The sequence below is a fragment of the Coptis chinensis genome, chromosome 8 (assembly GCF_015680905.1).
Source record: "Coptis chinensis isolate HL-2020 chromosome 8, ASM1568090v1, whole genome shotgun sequence".
In the NCBI taxonomy this organism is placed as follows: domain Eukaryota; kingdom Viridiplantae; phylum Streptophyta; class Magnoliopsida; order Ranunculales; family Ranunculaceae; genus Coptis; species Coptis chinensis.
This window is the reverse complement of record NC_141463.1, coordinates 669,636-695,411: the sequence shown is the minus strand read 5'-3', so window position 1 is coordinate 695,411 and position 25,776 is coordinate 669,636. Positions and strand designations below refer to the sequence as shown.

General features: G+C 37.0%; 1 long non-coding RNA gene across 1 annotated transcript; it reads left to right on the top strand.

Moving 5' to 3' along the window:
- Positions 1-809: 809 nt before the first annotated feature.
- Positions 810-2,331, top strand: LOC147479158 (uncharacterized). The gene is made up of 3 exons (XR_015205606.1): positions 810-936; positions 1,094-1,445; positions 2,089-2,331. It is a non-coding gene; the product is annotated as an uncharacterized LOC147479158 (long non-coding RNA).
- The last annotated feature ends 23,445 nt before the right edge of the window (positions 2,332-25,776 follow it).

Sequence of the window (25,776 nt, the reverse complement as noted above, 5' to 3'; positions counted from 1 at the left end):
CAATGGGAAACCTGTTGATTTGACTCCTGAATTCATCCTTAAACTGCAAATCCAAAAGAAACACAGCTAGTAGTTCAATATATCATGAACTACACAACTTAATCGAAAATAAGTTGCTTATAAAAGACCATCAAGGATTTGATGAACGCACTTCAATGCTTCCATCTCTATCGGCCTTCTTTATGGTTAGTGTATTAAGATTAGAAGAACTTCTCAGCAGTGATAGTAATCCTGGGAGGTCCCATTTGATGAGATTGGCATTTAGTTCAAGGTAAGTGCAATCAGTAGATGGAGTAGGAAGGTTTTCTATCTCCAACAGTGACACCATCTATTACATCGAACAGCAAGTTCTACATAAAGTTCTATTACATCTATTACCTTCATTTACTTAAATATTTATCAAGTTCTACATCCATTTCAACATAAAGGTTTCGCAATAAGTTCAAGGGAATCAGTAAACGGAGTCGGAAGGCTTTCTATTTCCAATGACAACATCTATTATACATAAGTAGCTAATAGAGGACTGATATAGTCTTTATGTCATGCACTTAAAAGGTGGTCACATCGTTGCTTTTATATATCTATCATGTTCTACATCCTGTTATAGATAAAGGTCTCATATTGGATTATAAGCATCATCCCTCGAAGTCTTCTAAGTTTGTTAGATTGAAGTTTCTTCTATCGCCATAAACACTTTCATCTGAGATGTTGAATGGATAGTCTTCTCGCTATCATAATAAGGCTGGATTTGATGATGAGAAGTCAGGTTCATGTCCTGAGATGATGGAGAAAAGATTTGGCCGATCCTCTTTTTGTTCATCGACACTTATGGAACATGGTGGTGTCCCTCAGTCAGCATCTCCTGAGACTCTCTTTAAAGAAGCTATCCATGTTATTAGCTGTGGTTATGAGGACAAGTCGGACTGGGGAAGGGAGGTATGCTGGCTTCAATGGCTTCATGTTTGTAGTTGATCTTGCTCAGTTCTTTCTTCATATGGAATATAAATTTATCCATGCTAAAAATATTTTGGTTCTCTATGTTCACTTAAATAGTTCTACTTTTAAAGTTTCTGATAACTTCTGGACTCTGCAGATTGGATGGATCTATGGTTCTGTTACAGAAGATATTCTAACATGATTCAAAATGCATGCCCGTGGTTGGTGATCAATATACTACATGCCTCATCCCCCAGCCTTTAAAGGGGTGCGCTCCTATTAATCTTTCAGATCGTCTAAATCAAGTGCTTCAGTGGGCTCTGGGTTCTGTTGAAATTCTCCTCAGTCGACATTGCCCCATATGGTATGGTTATGGTGGAAGGTTGAAATGGCTTGAGAGATTTGCATATATCAACACCACTATTTACCCTATCACAGCCATTCCTCTACTTGCTTATTGTACTTTGCCAGCTGTGTGTCTGCTCCCTGGGAAGTTCATCATTCCACAGGTAATGACGATTGTCCTCCCATATGATGTCTAGGGTCACCAGCAAGTTGAATACCCTGTTTGAATACTTAAATGCTGAGTGTAGGAACTAGTATTCATTTCCAGCTAAATTCAGATTTTTTAAAGATGTTTGGATGTCTAAGGTCACCAGCAAGATGAATACCCTGTTTGAATACTTAAATGCCGACTGTAGGAGCTGGTATTCATTTCCAGCTAAATGTTCTGATAGATTTAGCCATGTCATGTTTTCATTTCAAATATCTTCATGACGTACTACTTAAGATCCAGTATACTAAGAAGTTAACTTTACGATGAGGATTACCTTCATTTCCAATTCATTTAAAAGCGACCAAAACTTCCAAAAACTCCGGCATTCAAGAAGTTATTGATAGCACATGCATCACATTCTTTTGGATATTATGTTGTTTAATCAGTTCAATGCTTTCCAAAGCTTGGGCTTGCTAACTTTAAGGAACAAGTTTGAATGTCAATTATATAGGTTCCAATCGGAGATAATGTCTTTACCTATTGAGCTCTTTCTTTAATTGGGGCTTCATGATATATTTGAGTTAGATAATCCTAATGCGATTGTTGTTTGATTTTGAAATAGTATTGAATTAAGTTGACGTGTTTTCGAGTTGTAGGAAGCGAGGGTTTTATGGGGGAGATTCTTTTTTTCTTTTTTTCCCTTTAAAAAAGTCCTAAATCTCTCCATCTCCAGCATTCTGTTTTCGCAATACTTTCATGGCGAAACATTTCGGTTGGAAAGAAAATGTCTGTACATTCTCTCCCCTAAAAGCTTGAAACTGCGCATTTCAGGTAGTTTCTCTTTTGTAACTCTTAGCATTTCCCAGTATATCATTTTGTGTCATAGTTTCCCTTTTCAATACCCATTTCTCTAAATTGCTCTGTTTTAAGTTACGTGAGACTTCTAGATTATATTAAGAGCATAGAGAAGGAAAACAATACCAATATTCCTAAGTGTATAGCATAAACTTTTTATTTATTTTTTTGAATTTTTCAAATTTTTTATATTTTAACTAGAAAATAAGTGCATATTATACATATATATATCCTAACAGATGCCTTAATTACACGTGTTTCTATCCCCCCCCCCCCCCCCCAAACAAGAAGCATGCTTTGTCCTCAAAGTATTTTAAATAAAGAGGATAGGAAAATACCATTGAAACGCGTGAAATTTTGGAACATCTGCAAAACAAAGTTAAAACATACTAATATAGGAAATAAAAACTGACGCAACTCTATATATAGGAGTTCCACTCGCTATGGGGTAGTAAGAAATTCCTTGCTTGGGACATAAGCAGACACTAACTGAAACTAAAAACTTACCTTATCTCCCGCTTACACTTCATCCTCATTATCTAGAAAGAAATGAGGTTCCTTCGCGTCCTGCCATCCCATGATAATTTGTCAGGCTTCACGCCATGTATCATCTACAATCGCTAACCTGTTTAGCACCACTTGGTCGGATGGAGTGTAGGGGGCAACCAAATGAGGTTGCACCTGCCATCCCAGCCAAGTTATTGCATGGAAAGATTGAATAATAGAATTGGTGGGTCTCACAATGCCGACCCCAACCCAATCCGTGAAACGGGCACAAAAAACAGGGAAGAAACATAGCATAATACGGCAAACTAAAACAGGCATAAGAAGGTACTTATGCCTCATGCTATGAGCTCGTGCTAAACTAGACATTAGGGGTCTGGGGAATATCATAGAGAATACGTCCCCCAGCTAAAGCAAGGAAAATATCACAAGTTTCATCATTCACAGAAGAATAACGCCATTCCCCTCTAATGTTTAGCATGATCCAAAACATAACAGTCCCCACGTTCATGGACAGGCTACCAAGGGAGACGTTATATTTCCCTTGGTCTTCTATCCTAAAGATTCCTGCCCCATAATGCTCATGCAAATCCTCATAGTTATAGAGGTACACATTATCTACCAAATATGCCCATGAGTCTTGTGTTTCTGCGAGCATAGCAAGTCCGAGAGCGAAGGTTAACAAGAACCTGGTAATGTCCATCATTTCATCCTCAATGGTGATGGAGAACACATCCGGTCTATCAAAGAACTGACAATTATCATAAAAATAAGATGTAAGTGTAGGAGAATAAAGTTCATCAGGACCTAGCATTAGTGGTTCCCAGCCTGCTTGTATGATCACCTCGCGAAACCAAGCACCATAGGTGTCCATTTCGAAAACAAATCTTTGAAAGACTGTTTGATTATGGTAGGAGATGTCATCCAAAACTACTCTCTAGAACGGCGATGCGATCACGGAACAACCCACAAAAATTTGGGATTTTTAGGTGCCCACGGGTGTCAGTATGCGAGTCGCTCAAGCTATGCAGGATGGCGCAAGGTGCGCTCGGTGAATTCGAAGTTCGGGCACTTGGGCGAGGGTGCACTCACTTTTGCTTTGGAGGGGCGGGTGGGCTCTTGATGGCGGAATTCGGTGTTTTGGGGCAATGAAAGCTCAAATTTGGGGTGGATGGATGGAAAAATGGTGCTTTTAGTTTTTTTTTTTTTAACAGGTGTAGAGCAGGTGGCACTCCACTCCAGTGTGATATGTGCTCGGGAATGCATGCGGAAGTGCTTCTGAAAAATTAAGGGAAATTGGGAGTGAAAACTGAGAGATGAATGTGAGATATGTGTGTGTTGTGTGGAGAATGAATAAAGTTTATATAGGGTTGGGTTTCCAAAAGAATCGGGAAATTTCCCAATCGTTTTAAGGCAATTGTCGGAAACAAAAATTTCCAAAACCGGAAATGGAAACAAACCATATTCCTAATTCTATAACAACCCTAATATATTTTATACTGGATTTAGAATAGTAACTTCTAACTCTCTTAGATTTTATCCTACCGCCACATCTAATTATCGGTATTCCAATTACGGAATTATTCTCAACCCTCACTCCAAAACAACTTCTAAACTGGAGGATCCTACAACAAATCGTGCTAGAGTAAATAATACCACCCCCAAACAATTCAGGAAGGTCGGATTAACAATAAAAACAACGCACAATTTTTGAAAAGAACCACATTATATTATAAATTGAAATTCAAACAACATTTAACGACCAAATTTCAAATATAACTACTGAATTTAACAACTTAACATCTTATCTACTAAAAACAATCAAAACAACAACCAACAAGAAATCTAGCTACTCTTCAAGGGAGCGAGGTGGGGATAAGAATAAGAAGTTTAATGATCAAGAATGGAAAAACCAAACGCCCCACCCCCAAACAAATTTTTGAAAATAGGTTTTTGAAAATTTGTTTTAAAACGTGGGTCTTTTAAAGTCAGATTCCCAAGACTTAATGTGGGGTCGTTTTAAGTCAAATTTCTAGATCAAAAGCATGTGCACCCCCAAACAAACAAGAAACTGGGGTGGCACAAAATGGATGATGCGTGGTCAACTATAAACAAATAGTCGAAAGAGTTGGGGGTCTAGCCATAAAAACATGATACTAGCAACACCCCCAAACAGAATGATGTTGTATAATTGGAAGCAAACATGTAAGCGAAGGAATGAAAACTTATGCATCCTATCAAAAAACATATGCAACCCATCATGTTGTAGTTGTTTTAAATAGTTAGAATGACCCAAAAGATAAATTAGCGATACTTTAGGTAAGAAGGGAATGAAGTGTGGATCCGGCCTGATGTCTTTCATGAAGCTCAGATGAGGAAAAATAAGACAAACTAGGTTTCTCACTACACTCGGTCAAAGTTTGGCTCTCAATTACCGGAATGGTGTACTCATGGGAGTGTGTGCTAGGCAAACACTCTTCACTGTGAGGGTTGAAAAAATTATAGAGGGTCTCTGAGGTGGTAAATGGTTGGATTTGAGGAGGTGGTAACTCAGGTGGAAGGTGGTTGGTTGGGGTGGGATCCTCACACGCTCTTAAGAATTTATATAATTCTTCATCTAGCTTAGCTGAATCCATAAAGTTGTGGTTCTTGACTTCATTATTAAGAAATTCATCTATCGTTATTTCCTCAGCTACCAAACTAAATTGAGATTCACATTGCTCTAAAGAAGTTAATTCGTGTAATTCATGCACCTTACCTTGTTCTTGCCTTAGATTAGAATTGTTGATTTCTATTTCCTCACCCTCTTCCTCTAAAACACTGTAAGTATCCTCAATGGCCTCATTCAAATGTGTCAAGGAATCATCCAGCCGAGTGCGGTTAGCAACCACAAAGGCCTGGACATGCTCAACAGGAGGGTCCGTATTAAGAGAATGTCAATAGTTATCAAATTCTTCTTTCGTCACACCTTTATAAATATCTTCTAAAGTATCATCATTATATTCATCGTCAGATGGATCAGTGGAAAGTTCCTCGGAGGCATTGCTCAAGTTTGAGTGGTCATCCGAAACTAGTCCTAAAGAGTCGTCTGCAAGAATTTCCTCATCCAAGTGGGGTGTGGAGTCAACATAATGGTTAATGGGAGGGTCATAGGTAGGTAATGGTTCTAGTTGTGTGTCGATCTCCGGTAAGGTTGAAATGTCTGGCGTAGGTGAGCATAATATCTTTAGGTTCTGGTCTAGGTCCTGAAGTATTATTTTGTTTTGGGCCATTATTTCATCGAATGTTGTTAGCGGAGGTGAAGCTTGGTGGTGTGGGTATGGTTGGTATGGTGTTTGATAGTCATAGTTATTGGCGTTTGAGTGACTCTGGTTGATAGCGTACTGTGATAGGTTAGGTTGAGGCCGAATGGCTGGTTGATTGTTATTGGTGGAACTCCATGAATAGTTTGGATGACTAGAAAACTCTTGATTGTATGGGTCACTATAAAAATTTGAAAATTGAGGATCATAATTATTATTATATCCTATAGTAGGCTCAAACTCTTGATATGATGGGCAATGAGAAGCCCAATGGTCAGGACTACCACAACATGAACATGGTGAAGGGTTTTCATAATAATTATATGATTGCTCTTCATATGATGGGCAATGAGAAGCCCAATGGTCAGGACTACCATAACATGAACATGGTGAAGGGTTTGCATAATTATCATATGATTGTTGATCTACATATTGATATGCCATATGGGTTTTTCAAATATATCATAAGGCAATTAATATGCAACCAAAACTCTAACTATAAATTTCTAGATAGGCATGTACGTTGATGTTTACGATAAACAAGCCTGATTATACTAGAATTGAAACTCCTCTGACATACGAGGCGAGGAGTGGAAGAAAAGAGTACCTGAAAGCCTCCTTGCTTCGCTTATGAATAGCGTCTTGTTTACGCGTGCTCAGTGTATATAACAAGTTAGAACACTGAAAAACTTGAAAGCAATGGAAGTTTGAAACAAACCTGTGGAAATCGGGGTTTCAAAGAGAGGCGTGGTGCGCCGAATAGGCCTAGACAGTATGAGGTCACGCCAGAAATTGGGATTCCAGCGGCCAGGGCGGGCGCTTCGTGGTTTGCCTTGGTAGGGCGCAGGTGGCGCTTAGGCAAAATTCGGGATTCCAGGCGTGTGGCTAGGTGCGCTCCACTTTGCTTGCCAGTATGAAAAGGCCCGAAAGTAATTTTTCGTGGGAACTTGCAAAGCTGAAACAGACAACCACAGTGAGGATCCAAACAAGGGTGGGTGGGTTATGGGACTTTGAAAAACTATCAAGTCTACAGAAAATAATAATAAAGAGTACTAAGATGGCAGCGGCGCCATTTGATAAACGTAAAAATGAATAGTTTTCCTACGAAATGAACGTTGAACTCAAAAACACAAGAAAACTAAACTTAATTACGCGTTGCTATCAAAGATTTCTATACTCTCGATTCTACCGAAATAGAGTGGAGTAAAAAGTTCGTTCCACTCTCAGTTCCTTAGTATTGAAGTTTTCTATAATTGACTAGTAAATCCAAAGTCTAATGAGAGCAATGGTGGGAATTTTACACTACGACATGAATTCAAACGACAAGATATGAATAACGAAATGACATATATAAAGATATGACCTTTACTACTTTTAATTAACCAATACTTCAAATCTAATTAATAACTAAGAATTGAAATTAGATCTATAAATTGAAATGACAAAATCAAAATGAACAATAAATAACTATTTTATTTATCAAATCTATGAAGAACAATGATTCAAAGGATTAATCTAAAACAAGGAAATGAAACTAATTAATTTAACTAATTGAAATTCTAAAACTAAGTTCTAAAACTAATTAATGGAGGCTAACTAATCTAATTTCTAATCTAGGTCTAACTATCTACCCTTAACAAAGAGCTAAGGTTTTGTTTTTATATGCTTCAGATCCAAAAATCGTGCATGGGCTTGGAGCCATGTTTTGGGCCGGAAAATCGGGCCCAAAACCCAATTCTTTCAGTCCAAAAAGGGCTCTTCAGCTAGATTTGGATTCAATAGACTTTTCGTCCACTTCTGCTCCTCTGATTGGACCAAGGCTTAGACCATTGGAAAGCTCTTTCCGAGCCGGTCATTGTGACATAAGGTAGGCCCAATTCTGAGGTCTAAGTCCAAAGATACGGTCTTCGGAAGTTCTGCTGACTTTGTGCACTATTTCTGCCCGCGTGGACTTTGACTTTTCATCTTTTGACCGGACATTACAAAGGCTTTGTCTTCTTGAATTTTGGCCTTTATCACAGAACTTCTTAGCAACCAACCCTTGCTCCTTTATCTCGCCAAAGTGGCACATTTCTGCACATAATTGACTTTACTGCCTAAAATACATAAAAACACGTAATCAGCATTAACTATTATTTATTACTCTCATAATTGGTCTAAAAGTATGATTATTAAGGGGTTAAAACTACAGTTTTGGACTCTTAACAGGAGGCGTCTGTGAGGTACGAGCGTCGTTGCCGAAGGACGGATGGCTCTAGCCCATCGGGAGCTCAAGAGTCATCTCCTTCTCATGTGCCATCCACTACCAACAGCGCGTTGTTTAGGGATCTTATGAGTTGATGTTGTTTTGTATTTGTTTTTATTTGGTTCGGATGTTAATTTTTGAATTCCGTAGTTAAATTTGAATTTGGTAGTTAAATGTTGTTTGAATTAAAATTTTAATATAATGTGGTTCTTTTCAAATTATGCATGGTTTTTATTGTTAATCCCACCTTCCCAAATTGTTTAGGGGTGGTATTATTTATTCTAGCATGATTTTTATATGATCCTCAATTTTAGAAGTTGTTTTGGAATGATTGTTAAGAATATTACCGATATTGGCATGCCTATGATTAGATATTGTGATAGGATGAAAAGAATATGGGTTGTTTCCATTTTCGGTTTTGGAAATTTTTTGTTTCCGGCAATTGCCTTAAAACTTTTTGGCAACTTCCCAAGTCGTTTTGGAAACTCAAAACCTATATAAACTTTATTCATTCTCCACACAAAACTCACATCTCTCACCTTTCACTCCCAAGTTTTCCTTTTTTTTCCTTCTCACTTCAAAGATTTGCCGCCGAGCGAGCCAAGCGCTTCGATTGGGCGCCACATCTTCAAAACACCTGCGGAGTCCAGTTTCCCGAAAGCGACCGCGCCTACTAAGACAAAACCTGAGCGTTACCTGCGCCCAAAACACCGCTGGAGTCCGGTTTCCCCGAAGCGACACCGCGCCCACCAAGACAAAACCTCGGCGTTACTGCAAAAAAAACACTATGAGTCCAGTTCCCTCGAGCCGACTGCGCGCCTACCAAGACAAAACCCGGCGTTACTGCGCCCCAAAACACCGGGTGAGTCCGGTTCCCTCGAAGCGACCTGCGCTTCAAAACATCAGAAGTCCAAATTCTCCGGAGCGAATTCGCGTCCATACAAGGCTTAGTCGAAAGCACACCCCGCTACCGACCTCGTGAAGAGACACAAAAATTCCAATTTTTCATGGGTTATTCCAGGATCGTTTGCAGCAGGTTCTAGAGAGTAGTTTTGTGATGACATCTCCTATAGTCATACCTGAACAATCTTTCGAAGACTTGTTGGGAAGCGACTCTTATGGACATTGGTTTTGCGACAGGATCTTGTAGTTAGGATGGCGGCACCTACTGGTAAGTGATGACGACTCATATTCACCTCAGCTTACTGCTTATTTCTACGACCATGTCAATTTCTATTGTAACCAAGATGGAGAACAAAAATTATCCATCGTAATTGATGACACGCCACTAGATTTCTGTAAGTCTTTGGTAGCGTTAGTTTTGGGATTGCCATTGCCTGACCCTATGCACACGTGGGGATATATGACCGATAATACATACCTCTATGACTATACATACTTTCATGAGTATTATGGGGGAGGGGTGTTTCGTGTAATGGACCAAGGGCGATATAGCATAGCCCTTGGTAGCATATCCCTGAATGTAGGCACAACCATGTTATTCATTATGATGAATATGTTAGGGGAGTGGCAATTTACTTCTGCAAATAGAACCGCTGGTGACATCTTCCTTGTTTTAGCTGAGGGACGTCGCCGCTATGACATTCCCCGAGTATTAGTGTCTAGTCTAAAGAGAGCCCATAGCATGAGGCATAAGTATCTTCTTATGCCTATTTTGGTTTGTCGCATCATGCGCGGTTGTTTACTTGAATTCTGTACCCAGTTTACGGATTAGAAAAGGGTTGAAGTCATGAGACCCACCAATTGGGTGGTTTGCTCATTTCGAGTTATGACTTGGCCGGGATGGCAGGTGCAACCTCATTTGGTTGCTCCTTACACCCCATCAGACATAGTAACACTCGATAGGTTAGCACGTATTGATGACACCCAGCGTCAGGCTTGGCAAGTTATCATGGCATGGCAGGACGCGAAGGAATCTCATCTCATAGAAGATGAGGATGACGATTAAGCGGGAGATAAGGTAAGTTTTTAGTTTCAGTTAGTGTCTGCTTATGTCTCAAGCAATTTATTTCTTATTAACCCCATAACGGGTAGAACTCCTATAGAGTTGCGTCAGTTTTTATTTTCTATATTAGTATGTTATAACCTTGTTTTGCAGATGTTCCAGAATTTCATGCATTTTCATGGTATTTTCCTACCCTTTTTATTTAAATACTTTGAGGACAAAGCATGCTTCTTGTTTGGGGGTGGCATAGAAACACGTGTAATTAAGGCATCTGTTAGAATATAGATATTTATAATATGCAGTTGTTTTCTGTTAAAATTTCAAAAATTTCAAAATTTCAAAAATATAAATAAAAAGTTATGCTATACACTTAGGAATATTGATATTGTTTTCTTTCTCTATGCTCTTAATAATCTAGAAGTCTCACGTAGCTTTTGCATTAGAATAATTTTTAGAAACTTAGGTTAATATGTAGGTAATAATATTTGCATCTATCTATAAATATATTTCATGAGTATCTATGATTGTTTGGCAGTAAGTTTCTGAAATCTAGGCTGGAGTATTTATTATTCTACAAATCCTGTGAGAATATAGCCTAAAGCCTTATATGAGTGAAACATTTGATAAATGACACAAGGGAGAAGTAAAATCTGGATAGAGAAATCACACGTCCACTTGCTTGATCACTATACCATATCCTAAGCGAGAATTTAGGCCCTCTTTGGATCGATATAGCCAGAAATTCAAATCTTATAAAATTATTTTCCGCTAGTCGCCCCTCTGAGCCTTTCTTTAGCCTTTCATAAATCACAAATCTTTTACCCTTTTACAAAACAAAATAAAAATAAAAATCAGCCTACCCATTCTTTGAATGAGTCTGAGAATAGAGATGAAGAATAGAAAAGAGAAAGACCTTTGAAATCAAGAAATTGTTAGTCGCTTCAAATAATTCAGCATAAGCTCACCAAGGTTACTATTAATAAGAATGAGGTTAATATACCTCTATCTTTTCTATTAATTAAAAACCTTACCCAACAAATTATACTGGGAACCCCTTTCTTAAATACCATTATGCCTATTAATAAAATTGACAATTATGGTATTTACACTAACTTCATTTTGGCAATATTTTGGTCCTGAAGATATGTTTTTAATCTGATGAAGACCAATAGCACGGATTTCGGCCATTTCTCTGATTCTGTCTTCTGCTGTAATTGTATGAAATTTCTCCTTAGATTCCGAAAGAGAAATAACTCTTGATATGTCATCAAAAGGTCTTTGTTTATGTATTCGGACCAAAAATACTGAAGGATAAGTTTCATCTTCTGTATATTCAGGACAAGCTGTAGTAAATTCACAATAAACAGTTCCATGCCATTTTACCATAGTATTTTCTATGGCATGAACCAACGGTGTAGGCAGGAATGTTCTGTCATTAGTTCCTGCTTCCAGAGATACTTCTATACTGATGGTTATGGATTTAATAAATCCCATCTCTAGTAATTCATCAATTAAAAACATATCTTCAGGACCAAAATATTGCCAAAATGTGGCAGGGAGGAAGATATGAAGACTAGGATGTATACTGCGAGTGCCTTCAGTAATATGGGCAATACCTTTTATAATCAAAGGGCAAGAACCCAATACTATTGAATTCCAATTATTAATCCATTTCTGAAAATGTGAAGGAGGAAGATTTTGGATTAATTCAGGCAAAGGTGCTGGAAGGGAAATTTTGGCTTTATTCCAAAAATATTCTGAAAAGTCTTTGGAGAGAATACTCCAAGATACACAATCAAAGGATCTTTTTGAGCTATTGGGTTTATTAACTTCAGACCAAGGCTTGATTGACTTCTGGTTAAGTTTGCTAAAATATTTAGCAGTAATTTTAAGAATCTGGAGAAGATCCTTTTTATTATGCTGATCAAATGTATTGATAACATTGTCCAAAATGGACTTCTGAAAGCTGTGAAGCTTTTGATGTGTAAAGAACTTATGTCTGTTATCATGGACATAAGGTAACTCTAGATCATCAAATCGTACTTTTCTTTTACCAGTACTTTTAGACTTTCTAGAAATATTATGCGAAGAACTCGCATTAGTGCTGAAATAATCAGACTCCAAGGTTTTACCCTTGTTGGTGCTGTCAGGAATACCAACAGACTCCTGGGAATTATCCCAGTTAAGGAGGCCTAAATTGTCCTCAAGAGTGTTGATCATGTCAACACTAGCAGTATCCTGAAAGGATTCAGAGGCCCTTGAAGGTTGCTCTGTGTGCTGTCCATATAATGGATTCTCCAATGAACCAAATTGGAGCATTCTGGATTCTGTAAAGAGACATTCAATTATGTCTTAGATGTACATGATATAATCCCGGAGAAATATTCTCTGAATAATGAAGAGTATATTATTTCCAAAATATTTGGATACTCATAAAGCCTTTGTTTGTGAATTATATTTCACAATCTTGGATCTTCCGGTCCTGCAAAGAAGAAGAGATAAATTCGAAAACCAAAGGATGATCCTCGAAGTTAGTGTAAATACCATAATTGTCAATTTTATTAATAGGCATAATGGTATTTAAGAAAGGGGTTCCCAGTATAATTTGCTGGGTAAGGTTTTTAATTAATAGAAAAGATAGAGGTATATTAACCTCATTCTTATTAATAGTAACCTTGGTGAGCTTATGCTGAATATTTATTTTACTACCACTAGCACTAGTCATAGTTTGAGTAGTAGTTTCAAAATATTTTGTTGGAATTAAACCTTCTTGGATGCAATTCATATCTGCACCACTATCGACTAAAGCAATATAATTATTCAGAATATATTCTTTGTCAATAATCAAGGTTATAAAAATATTCCATTTCCTAGAAAATATAGAGGAAATGAAACTGCAGTATTGGAAGTTACTGTCTGTCTTTTCTGTAATGACTTCCTTGAAATAGTGTTTCTCTATTTGAAACACTCTTTGCTTTAAATGAAGAATCTCTTTGTTGAGATTCTGGATCTTATTATTTAGATCCTGGGTGACTAGAGACTTTGAGGAGCTAGGTTTATTCTTCCCTAGGCGATCAAAGACCTCTTTAAGATTATAACCTTCCGTAGGATCAACTATGTTATCCTTTACTGCTTTAAAACAAGTTTTAATTAACTTGAGCTTTGTGTCTGGGTTAGTAATAGAGTCTAGAAGATCTAAGACCGACTGTTGTTCTAAGGTTAGAACATTAATAGCCAACCCATTCATCTGTAAGATAGCTTTCATGCTATCACATTTAGATTGCAACATGTTACACTGACATGGGGCTTCATTCTCGGAAGTACTAGAGTAAGGATCTTCAATTTCATCCTCAGATTCAGAAGAACTAGTATTAAGTAATATTTTACTTAATTGTAACTTAAGATCTTCATCAATCTCTAGATTATTGATTTTCTGTTTAGTATAACACTTATTGGCATAATGACCAATTTTTCCACATTTTAAACAAGTAATATTACTTTTGTTATGTGGAGTATTATAAAACTCTTTATTAGGTTTCCAATTTTTATTGAAATTCCTTTTATTCTTTCGAGAATATATTCTCTTACTGTTTTTCTGGGTTTTCTGGGAAGAAATCTTCTTCTTCCTTTGAGGAGGAATATCATAAGCAAATTGCTCACAAAATTCTCCTAGCTCTTTTTTACCGGAAAGATTCTGTTTCTTAAGCTGATGCTATAGCTTAAGGACATATCAAGAGTTCTTTCTCTTTCGGAATCTAAGGAGAAATTTCATACAATTACAGCAGAAGACAGAATCAGAGAAATGGCCGAAATCCGTGCTATTGGTCTTCATCGATTAAATGGTTTATCGATCTAATTCAAAGACAAAAAGTATCCAAAGTTTACTTTTTGTCCGAATCGATAGATTTATAATCCTCACAGAATCTTTGGACAATTCTAATAAAACCAAATTCTTTGAGCAATTCAGCCGGGTTAGCTCTTTGGCTCTTAGTCCAACAGCTATAGAGATCTTCAAATTAATAGAAGAAGAAGGACCTTATGAGTATATTAACCATCATGGGTATCTTTCCTCCGAATCAGAACTAGAAGATGTGGATAATGATATCCTGACACAAGTTGCTGAGAATCTACGCACTCAGCATAATGGCAGACACTATGGCCCAAATTAAGGACCAGAAATAGAATCAGCATATTACTTTATCCAAGAAGGCCCCATGAAAGGGACATTTCACCTTTTTCTTTTCTTTAAAGTCAAAAGGTAATGGAATAAAGTATCAAAAGGATTCTTATCCTTTGAAGACAGAAGTAAAAGACAAGTATGCTTTGTCAAGGTGGCCCAGTCGACTGCAATTATTGAAGCACACGTCGCCACTTCCTGTGCGGACTCCAAATTATATTTTAAGATCCGACTAGTATAAAAGGGATACCTCACCCTTGTTGAGGAACATCTTATTTTTTACCTTTCAATTTTCTTTCTAGTTTGCTAAAGAGTGCTCTCTACCATCCCCTGTACACACTTCCATCCATATATAAATAAAAGTTCAGTTTAATCAAGTGTTCTTGCTGCTGACTGATCTTCTTCCACATTAATCAGGTGTTTTACCTGATCTCTCTGTATTAAATATATTCCTGAAAATAAAGAGTTAGAACTCCAAAAATAGAATCAAAGGAGTCAAAAGCCAAAGAAAAAGAAAAATATGGCTAAGGATGGAAACAAAGTGTAGAATCAAAAGTAAATAACAAGGTTTTCTCTAGTTACATAATACGAAGACTCTATTATCTCAGACTTGTCCTTTTTGAATATCCATTTCCTTCCTTCTTAAACCATCTCCTAATCCCCGCAACACCTAATAAAGACCTCTAGCTCAATTAGGAATAAGTTAGTGTGATAGTAAGTGGCAGATGTGTTTAATCGACTCTGGTTTCCTTGTGTGTCATTGAGATTGTAAGGTAAAGTGTGCCCACTGTACATTGGAGTAACGAAACTTCGAGCGTAAAAAATCGAGTGATTTTGTTTTGACATTTATGTGAGGACCTACTTAAGGACGTTATTCTGAGTTTTCAGAAACAAACCTGCTAGTGCATTTCATAGTATTACTCATTGTATATATATTTATTCGTAGATAATTGATTATTATGCATATATTAGTTTAGGTTTCGACTTGATTATTCTGTATTCATTGCTAGTGAGATGTATAGATAATTGAGGCATAAATAAGGAAACAATAGTTTTATTTCTTAGTCGTTGTAGTATAGATGAAGTTTGTGAGTACCTTCACTGGAAAACTCTCACGAGGCTATAACTCATCCACTATGGAATTCCTAGTGGTTTAAGGCATTGTTGCATATGGTCAATGCAATCGCACTCGGCAAAACGAGAGTAGTTAGAACTCTATTTTTGCTCACTTATGCTAATTTCTCATATTTGCTTGAGGATAAGCAAAATGCTGTTTGGGGGTGGCTTGATAAGATCCTAAAACTGTAGTTTTAACCCATTAACAATAATACTCTTAGACCAATTATGCGAGTAATACATAAGAGTTAATGCCGATTACGTGCATTTATGTATTTCAGGCATTAAAGTCAATTATGTGCATAAATGTGTCACTTTGGCGAGATAAAGGGGCAAGGGTTGGTTGCTAAGAAGTTCTATGATTAAAGACCAAGATTCAAGGAGAAAAAGCCATTTTTAAAGCTCGGTCAAAGCTGAAAAGTCAAAGTCAACGCGGGCAGAAACATCACACAAAAGTCAGCAGAACTTCTGAAGGCTGTATCTTTGGACTCAGACCTCGGAATGGAGCCTACCTTATGTCAAAACGAACGGCTTGGAAAAAGCTTTCCAATGGTCCAAGTCTTAACCCAATAAGAGGAGCAAAAGTGGACAAAAAGTCTATTGAAGTCAAATCAAGCTGAAAAGGGCTCTATAGACTGAAGAAATTGGGCTTTGGGCTCAATTTTTCGGTCCAAAACATGTCTCCTCATCCCATGCATGAAAAAGTGGATCTTGTCTCCTCCATTTCAAGACACAAGACTTAACTCTTAAGTAATCTAGTTTTGTAGGTAGCCATTAGCCAATAGTTTTAGATCTAGTTATTAGACTCCATTAATTAGTTTTTATTATCTTGTTTTTAAATTAGTTATTGAATCATTGTTTTATTCTTCATTAGATTAATAAAAGTAGCTAGTTAATCATAATTTCAGTTTTGGTTTATTAAATTACTTAGATCTAAATTCAGTTATTAGTTGTTAATCATTTCTTAGTTGTTAATTTAGATTTGAATTCTTGATTAGATTAATAAAAGTCAAGTTATTGTTCTTTATTATGTTTTCTTATTATTCATATGTTAATGATAGTCTAATGAGTTCTAGTTAAATCTCCATTAGTGGGGTTTGATAAAGCTTGGATGAAGACTTGATGTGTTAGTTAGAATTATTGCATTAAGAGTTCACTTTAGTAGGTTAGTTAATTCGCTATGAGAATGGGTTGAACTTTCTCACATGCTAATTATTAGTTGACAGAGATTGCCATGAATAATTAGGGATCACAATTAATCTTAATTGGTTATGATTGCAATAATCTGCACTAGCACATTAGGAATTTATTTAAGTGAAATTAAATCCCCCTAATCTCTTCTCCATATTCTTCTCTATATTTTATTCAATTCATATTCAATTGCTTAGTTAAATTATTATAAGTAAATTCATATAATTAGTTTCATAGTGTAAATTCATCTCTATAAATATTGCTCTCACCATTGTTCCCTTGTGTTGATTAATTGATTTCTTTATGTCTTGGTACTTTAGGAGTGGAACGATTCCGTACTCTATATATTGCATAAATCTATATGTGAGAGTAGGAAATAAATAGTTGATACCGTAAGAATAAGGTTAGAGTAATATAATTGAGTTTTTACTATTTTTATGGTATCAATGCTTGTTCATACTGATCATACATTATGTTGATGTATGAACGATATGACCAATAAGTGTTCATAGCTCATGTTGAATCCTTTTCTAAACCTACTCCCTTTGATTTGATCAATAAGGCTTGTTTTGTTAAATAGAAAGAGATGAAACCTTACTTATTCAAAGTCTCAGGATAATCATATTTTGATTATAATGACCTTTAAAGATCATTGTTTATAAAGCCTTCATCCTAATTTTTCCATTTTTTTAATAGATTTCATGCATCTGTGTCAATATTGTCTAAGCTCCAAAGCTCCTCAAACTGACACAAAATTCTTCGAGCATTGTAAGGATAGGTCTAACTCATAAAAAAAAAACTATTCTTGATATCACTGTTAAGAAGACCTACATACCAACAGTACTCACAAACATGAATGTAGGCATCATTTAAGGATATCATAGTATCTTCACCACCTTCGTACCTATTCAATCGAATGAAAAAGGCTAAACTAAAATTCCTTTGAGCTGGACATTGTTGGTAATAGATACTCAAACGGTTCACATTAAAATAGGGGCCAAGGGAATTAGTGATTGACCATGGACTGAAGGACTACGTTTCATCAAATGTTGAAATATTGCTCTTACTTATTTGTTGGACAAAGTTGCAGAAAATGATTTGAAGTTATATCTGGTTGTTTTGAGGGTTGGTTCCTTAAGAATGTTGGCTTTTAGAGGATTGCATTGTAGGATTTGGCCTCTTGAGAATTCAACCCCACACTAAGTTTAGGTACACCCTTTACAACCCTACTTGCATGAAATATTTTCTCAAGCCAATAAATCTAAATTTCGTGTGGCCCCCTTAAATTGGGTGATACATGACCGTTTGAGCAAGAATGTGACATGCAACTTTTGAATACAAATTCTACTTTTAATATGAATTCTACTTTTAATGGCTAATATTAGATTTGGTTTTATAAATTTCCACCAATTAGTAGAAGGTTACGAACACACACCACACACTAATAACTTGTGCAACATAAGATTTTTCATAATAGAGTTCTGATTTCACATAATCTATATGTTTAGTGTCTTCTACTTCATTGCTCGTATTTACATCTAACATATATTAACTATGTCGTCATACACCATAGAAGGCCACTCTATTTTCTTAGATGTATCCGTCCCAAGAAGGTATAGAAGGTTATTTTCAAGAGAAATGTCATCCACGTACGTACCATAGCTCTGTCATTAGTAATAAGCATTTATGGTATTTAATTCATGATTAAGGTTTGATAGGGGTATATGACCATATAACTATTTAAGGAGTCTATTCACAGAGAAAGTGTTCCACAAATAACTCTACTAAGAAATAACATGCTACGACTTACGCTGACCACCTAACTTAATGTCCCGAAATATATATTAGTAGTTCCCTGAAATAATATTAAACCTACACTTTAAATAGATCCTATTCTTATGTCATATATTAGGTGAGTTAGTAGTACAAAATTAAACATATTCTTATGATTTAAAATGTTTGTTACATGATTTTGAATTAGCTCAATATTGGAATGCATTTTAATTCAATAAGTTTATGTGAGGCGTTCAGTAATGCACTTATAAAAATACTATGCATAGGCACATAGCATATAGTTAAAATGTCATGTATTAGTTATCATACAGCCAAATTACTTGAAAAGCATGTGCAAACAACAAATGAGATGTGTACCTTACTGAGTAATGTTTCGAGGAAGCTACCACTCCACATTCCATAATTAGACTCCTACCCCTGCAACAGAGATTTCGAAGAGAACAATACAAATTTAGACCTATGATATATATACACCTGAAAAGCAAATTCAAACACCATTTGAATTAAGCATTAATACATTAGTTAGTTTTTTTTTTTTTTTTTTTTTTTTTTTTTTTTTTTTTTACGGAGACATGCAGCTCGATATCTCATTTACAATAGGATTAAGAAGTGTGTCAAGCAAGTGACAGAGTTCATGACCCATGTATAAATGTTATTTTTTTTTTATTTGGATTCCTATGAATCAAGCTTTGAGAAGAATTGGTGATGGTGGAGCAAATTATGAAACAACAGCATTAGCAACATGAGTGCACCGTACCATTGTTGTGTACAACAAAGAAAACATGGCTCATTAGCAAATCAAGACTTGTCTCTACCTGATCAATCATCAATCGACTACATCAAGAACTCTGCTTATCCATTCACGCCAGAATTACAGTAGGAGTGGAGTAAAGCAATTACATACTCTACACAATTACACATTGCGACCATCCACATCCCAATGCTCTTTGGCTTATCTGCACATGAAAGGAAATAAAATATACCTAAGACAAATTAAATAATTACAAACTACACGAAGAAGAAAAGTTGGGAGAACCAAGACTAACGTATTGAAACTACCATCCTAGATAGGAAAAGATATAAGGTTGATGAGAAATATAATTTGTATCAATAATTTTTTTTGTTTTCTGGAGAACATGTAATTAGGATTTAATAATTGCAGATAAAAAAATTTGTTGAAAATAAAGATCTTCATGCAACTGTTCATGAAAGAAAAAGTACGTCTAAAAGACTTGTATCAACTTATCTCTAAGGATTTAGTTAGTAAAAGAAAATATAGAACCTAGTAAAATTTCAATAGATGTAAATCCTATAAAGGTCCATGTATAATCTAGTTTTTTGTGTTGGTGACTAATAATCACTATAGATAATAAAACACTAAACACAATTATTGGCTATAATGAGGTGCACTATGGGAGAAGTGCATGTTTGGAACCTTAAATAGGCTTACATCTTTTTCAAGTTGACACCGTACGGTATTGTCAGTATACCTATATATTACTTTATTATATGAAAAGATGCACTTTGGGGCACTTCTCCCATAGTGCATGTTTGAAAACTTAAAAAGGCTTACCTCTTTTTCATGTTGACGCCATACTGTCAGTATAATTACAATACGTTAGATGATATGCTCTCAGGGAAATCTATATCTATTTATCAGCAAGATAACATTCCAATGTCACCACACTTAAGGCATAAGATATTAATCCTTAATTAAGTTATGACAAATGGTGTGGCGTAAAACAGTCATTAGTAGCTTCTGCATAACAAACCCCTGCATCTAAATATAGAAAGAAAAAAATAGATTATACACCTGCAAATCCTGTTAGAATTTAATTCATATTGAAAGCATTCTCTCAAATATCTATATCAGTTTTTTAATCTTTTTTGCTTATATCCAAGGCTCATTTAAATGGTATACCAACCTGTAAAGGTAAGATTTGGTCAGACCTTACAATTATCGGATAATTGGGGAAGAAGGAGGTTTGATATGGATTTGACTAAGTTCGTTCCAGACGAACTGCCTACGTATCTAGCTCTCTCGGGGGAGCCAGAATCAAGTCAGGCGTAGTTCACGATTTGGGATGAATGATTTGGTGGTGTCTCTTCTGGAAAGCCTAGGGGAAGATGGAGAGTGGAGAAGAAGCATAGAATTCTCCCCTTTTAGATCATGTCTCCTGTTGATTTTATAGCCCATTCACTTAATGTGGTCTTGAATGAGCTTTAATGCAGATGCAATAAAGTGCATGGTTGTTGTTACATAATTGTTGTAACGTCCGCCTTTCCATCTTTGACCGTTACAAGACCTGGTTGTGGTCTTGGTATAAGCAACCTGGTTACGGTCATGGTATGAGCGACCTGGCAGGTCTTGATATAGTGACGAGTTGTGCTGGACACGTGTATAATATACGTTGGTTGTGTATATTAGTCCCTCACACTGCCCCCTCTCATTAGGTCGTTCGTAGGACGATCTGATGAGAGATTAACTCCACACGTGGGAAGCACATCGGTTACGTAATGATTGAAGATAGGAATGATGCTGCTTTGACAAGTACTAGATTAATCCTAGAAGTGTAGGCCCTCAATTAGTGAGAAGATTGTAACTCAAGAGAGCATTTGGAGCTCAAGTGAGCATTCTGCTGTAGTACGTTTTGGAGTTCTTGTGAGCATGCTGCTCTAGTGAGCGTAGGTCTAGGGATCCATAGTGCTCGAGTGAGTGTTCTGCTCAAGTGAGCATAGGTTAAGGGACCATTTAGTGCTTATGTAAGCATTCTACTAGAGTGAGCGTAAGTCGAGGGACCTTTTAGTGCTTAAGTAAGCGGTCTACTCGAGTGAGCATAGGTCGAGGGACCTTTTATCGCTTATGTAAGCATTCTGCTCCAGTAGGTCCAGGGACCTTTTAGCGCTTATGGAAGCATTCTGCTCGAGTGCACGTAGGTCAAGGGACCATTTAGCACTTATGTAAGCGTTTTGCTCCAGCAGGTCAAGGGACCTTTTAGCGCTTATGTAAGCGTTCTGCTCCAATAGGTCAAGGGACATGTTAGCGCTTATGTAAGAATTCTGCTCCAGTAGGTCCAGGGACCTTTTAGCGCTTATGGAAGCGTTCTGCTCGAGTGCACGTAGGTCAAGGGACCATTTAGCACTTATGTAAGCGTTTTGCTCCAGCAGGTCAAGGGACCTTTTAGCGCTTATGTAAGCGTTCTGCTCCAATAGGTCAAGGGACATGTTAGCGCTTATGTAAGCATTCTGCTCCAGTAGGTCCAGGGACCGTTTAGCACTTATGGAAGCGTTCTGCTTGAGTGCGCGTAGGTCAAGAGACCATTTGGCACTTATGTAAGCGTTCTGCTCCAGCAGGTCAAGGGACCTTTTAGCGCTTATGTAAGTGTTCTGCTCAAGTAGGTCAAGGGACCTTTTAGTGCTTATGGAAGCATTCTGCACTGAATTGATCCTAGAAGTGTAGGTTCTTAATTAGCGAGAATTGATGGGCTATGTAGCCTCTGAGCTCGAGTGAGCGTTTAGTCATTTAGAACGTTTGAGCTTTGGACAGCGTTTGAGTTCGTTTGAATGTTTTGCTCTTAGAGAGCGTTGTACACTTAGTTGACCCTAGAAATATAGGTCTCAAACTAACGAGAAGTGTTAAGGCTATGTAGCATGTGGGCTATGTATCCCTGAGCTCGAGTGAGCATTTAAATGTGGAGAACGTTTAAGCTCTGGAGAGCATTTTAGTTCGAGTGAGCGTTATACCCAGGTGGGCTTCATGACCCGAGTGAGTATGCCTGCTCTAGTGAGCGTCCTGAGTTGGAGATCACAGTTGATAGCTAGCCTTGAATTGGCGTGACTATAGCTAGCCCCAGTTTTAGAGTTTAATTAACCTGTAAAAATGCAAACTAGCACCAAAGAGTTAGTACCAACTAACAGTAGTAATTCTGGAGATGCATAGAGCATATAGCATTGAGCTCAAATAATAATTGAATTGAACAAGTTTAGATGGCAATAACTAGCCCCAGTTCGGAGATGGTTATGGCTAGCCCCCAGTTTGGAGCTTGCTTGACCTATACTCGACCAAGGCATCAAATGGCTAGTGCGAGCCCCAACTCAGAGTGTAATCGACCTGCAGTAGATCGAGCTTTTTGAAAACTTCAAGTTCAGAAGAGACTCATATTCGGATGAGTGGCCTGGTAGCCCCTGTCAGAGTTTGATCGACACTAGCTAGCGGTGTTGCTGGTTCATCAAAGTCGATAGTTTAATTAAACATTTGAACATTTGAAGGTCGATATGTGCACGAACTTGTTTGCTTCTTCTTATGTAAAAAGGATATAGAGATAGATTTAAGCGAACTCATATTCAACTTTGGACGACCTGCAAGGTGGTACTTATGAGGTACTCTATGTTGATTTTGGTATGCCTGTCACTGATATGGTCGCTCTCTTTTTATAGTAGTCTTGGTTTATTGCCAAATAAACCAAATCGCTTCAACTTACTTCGACATTTGTGTGGAGAGCGCTGCCAGTAGCTTAGTGGTTATTCCATGAACTACACTCTAGCTAATTAATGGAGTCAGGAAACTGTCAGTTCTTCATAATATGATATGTATTAATAAATTGTAATCTAGATAGGGTAAGAGATGACTTGTAACCCAATCTCGAATGAAATCGAAAGTTGCCAATATGTCTAGGCCAGTGGCCAATTGGTCCGCCTTGACTCTTAGTTGTTGCTTCAGTTCGCCATGGTTAGGCATGCAATTGAAAAGGTTGCGGGTTGATCCATAGCCCGATAAATCTACAAACTTTAAAATTTTAACAGCGTTAACGACGTGAGGCAATGGACGTAGCCAAAGCCTCCTATCGAAATTTGAGCTGCAATTTTGAGCGGCAATTTTGGTGATCGATCCTCGAAAAGATCATTATTAACTTAGTAGTACTGGTTCAATATGAATTCAATGAATCAAGGAAGTCCATAGAAATTATTAGAAGTTTTCAAACATATGCAGCAAGTATGTTGGTAACATACTGATATTTACACTTTGCGGTATAAAGATTTGATTTCTCTACTCCGTTCGGTGTAAACTCAAGTCCTTACTCACGTGTTTTCATTTGTTTAGTTCGAGTAGGAATTTGTTCCAACCTAAAGTCTAGGACAATATTAAAACTTTATTGTGCTCCTTGGGAAACTAGTGAGTAAGTTTCATAGTGATTTGCTAAGCTAGCTAAGGTTTGTTGTGTTTTAAATCCTAACAGACACTTAAAAATGCAAGACACGAAAAAACTAGGAAAAACTAAGATATTTAACAAGATATTTAAAGAGAAAGAAAGTGTAGAGGATTATGCTACTCATACAAGGACTCATTATAATCCCTTAAAATCATATTACTACCATCTCTAAGCCGTTTTGGGTTCATTATCAAACCCTAAATGGATAAAACGTCGATCCCTAGCGAGATGAACTCATCTCTAAGTCCATTTCCCTAACATAATGAGTTGAACTGATATTTCATCTCTGAAATACCATCTTAACTCCTGGACTCATACAACATACACCTGTCAAATAGAGAATTAAGAGGTCAAATAGGACCCGCGCGTGGCTAGCCCAGGCATGAAAAGGGTGGCGCACGCAAGTCATTCTCAACCTCTAGGCCTCAATTTTGGCTGGACACTACCATTTTGGGGTAGTGTGGTACATGTGTCCTTAGTCCTAAGCAGCGAATCCTACTTCTAAGAAACATATAAGAATCCTCACATGAGCATCATTAACCCTCCACTTTGGAAGGTTTTAGCTCATGATCCTTGGATTATTTGAAAAACTACAAGTTATATAAGCTAATGAGAGAGAGGAAGAAGAAAAGAAAAACTAAAACCTAAATTACCTAAGGAAATGATTAAGTCTATTTCAAAAACTAAAGATGTTCTCCATTAACACTATTACAAGTTTTCTTACATAAAAACTAAAACTAAAAACTAAACTACAAGACAACGAATGAAAAGGGAATCTCCAAAAAGGGGAGTTAATGCTCCAAAATCAGCCCCCCTTATACATAAGAGAGCTTTCTCCTCTTCTCCCACGTGAAATACAAAAACCTATTAATTTCCATCTTATCCACAAAACCAAAGCAAAGTGACACCTTGCAGGGTTTACACTATTAGCACCTAATCTTATCTAACTATTAATTGCATGCAAGGTATCCACTTTGTTCCAATTATTTACTCCTTTTGTCTTGACTTGTATGATGACTCATCAAATCTTGTGGGCCCGCATAGTGTGTCCTCGTGCTGTGTCCAGTGGTGGGCCTGTCTTTTGGTATTTTTACAACTTCCCACCATTGTGTAAAGTTCATCGTACTGATCGTTTGAGCAGCTCACTTGCTAAATTTGGAGTTCTGGTTCAAGAGATATGAGCTCCGGAAGTTTGCTGTTTCTGTGTACGTAATCCCGTTTCTGACTTGATTTTGTCCTGTTTGAGTCTTTGGGCTTTAGTCCGAATTTGTTGGGCTTCACATGGCTTAATCGGAAAGCTTTATGTATACTCCCTATTCCGTGTTTAAATACTGGCTTTATCATCATTTTTATGTTAGTTGTTCCAACCTGCAAAAACACGAGAATACGATTATTTCATGATTATTAAGCACAAAATTAACCGAAATGTTACGTCTCTACGAGGTTTTATAATACAGTTTTGGGTGTTTATCACGTACCCCAGCAACAAATGTATTAAGCGTCTTAGGCGACTTCAGACCATGAGGAATTGATGCTACCAGACCTCATATTCAATTAATGTAATTGTAAATAATCTAATATGCAAATGACACATAAACTGTTAGTCATGTGACTGGTAAATATTGAATAGGCGGCAATTATACCGACTCATGAGTCATGACTAAACTGGAGATTGTATATTTGATTGGATTGAAACAAGAAAATTCAAAACATAATTGAACTTTCTGTTGTACTATGTTGTAGCCAAACAAAACAGAAAATTTGTATAGTGAGAGAAACTTATCTTTCGTGTATTTATTAACTCCATAAGTAAGGAAGCTTTTTGATTGATCTCTTCGGAACAACCATCACCATGCTTCGTGGGCTTGAGAATAACAAGTGAAAAGTGTAGTTTTTGCAAGAATTTTGACCCGCAGACGGCGCCAATGTAAAGGTAAGATTTGGTCAAACCTTACAATTATCGAATAATTAGGGAAGAAGGAGG